Below are 1,498 nucleotides of genomic sequence, written 5' to 3' on the forward strand. Positions count from 1 at the left end.
GTTCTTCATCTGGAGCAGGAGCTGGTAGCCCGAGCCCAGGGCTTGGTGACTGCCCATGGACCATCCTCAGCCTCCAGGGGCTGAAGCTCATTCCATGTTTAAAATCCCTGGCTCTGGGCTCAGCCTGGATTGCTGTGGGCACAGGAACACTCAGGCTGCTCTGAGTCGCTCCTGCACTGCCTTCCCTGCTCATCCTCCCTTTCTGACCAGGAAATGCCAGGAGAGAGCGAGCCTGGGCTCAGTTTTTGTGTGTGCAGACACATCTGGCTGCAGAGGGCCCCCAGATAAACCCCCTGAGCTCTATCCCAGAGGAGTGAAGCAGTTTGGTTTGGCTGCCCAAGGCTTGCAGTGGCCTCAGCTCTTCTGCACAGGCCTGGGGAAGAGCCCTGGAGCCCTGGTGGGATGGATTGTCCTGTTCTGGATGCTACAGAAAACACTAAAAATCCAGGAACCAGGTAACCAGACTTAATACAATTTTGGGCCACCTGGGCATGTGCAGGGAAAGGATTTGCAAGGCCAAAGACACCTGCTAGTGGTGACATTGCAGGGACCCTGTGACAGTCTGGGGGTGATGAATCCTGCCTGGCCCTCGATTATCAGAAAGAGCAGAGTGAAAATGAGCAAGAGATTGGAGCAATAATAGACTCTCCAGTGACACAGAAATGATGGCAGCTTAAAGGCAGCTGCTGGCTGGCTGGCCAGGAAAAGCAAATATTCCATAAATCACCTGGCTGCAGGGCTGGGCTGCAGGCTGCTCCCTCAGACACTCAGCACTCTTTACTTCCCCTCCCACAAAAGCTGCAGTGATTGCACAGGAATGCACAATCCTCTCTTCTTGTCCATCCTTTTCCTGGGATTTCCAAACACAGGCTGGTCTCTCCTCCTCTGCCTGCCCTGTGCTGCACCCCAGAGCTCGGCACCGCGCTCCCCCAGGGGGACAGAGCAGCAGATCGGGGTCACCAGCCCCAGAGCCATCAAACCCCATCATTTTATTGGGATAAATGTGCGGTGGAGGGGCTGAGCTGCCTGTGCCTGCCCCTGCCAGAGCCAGTCTGCACCCAGGGAGAACTGAGATCCATGGATCCCTCATTCCTGCATTTCACAGGGGAGATCCATGGATCCCTCATCCTGCATTTCACAGGGGAGATCCATGGATCCCTCATCCTGCATTTCCCAGTGAGAACTGAGATCCATGGATCCCTCATTCCTGCATTTCCCAGGAGAAATGAGATCCATGGATCCCTCATCCCTGCATTTCCCAGGGGAGATCCATGGATCCCTCATTCCTGCATTTCACAGAACTGAGATCCATGGATCCCTCATCCTGCATTTCCCAGGGGAACTGAGATCCATGGATCCCTCATCCTGCATTTCACAGGGGAGATCCATGGATCCCTCATTCCTGCATTTCACAGGGGAGATCCATGGATCCCTCATCCTGCATTTCACAGAACTGAGATCCATGGATCCCTCATCCTGCATTTCCCAGGGGAACTGA

The sequence above is a fragment of the Parus major genome, chromosome 15 (genome assembly GCF_001522545.3).
Source record: "Parus major isolate Abel chromosome 15, Parus_major1.1, whole genome shotgun sequence".
Classification (NCBI taxonomy): Eukaryota; Metazoa; Chordata; class Aves; order Passeriformes; family Paridae; genus Parus; species Parus major.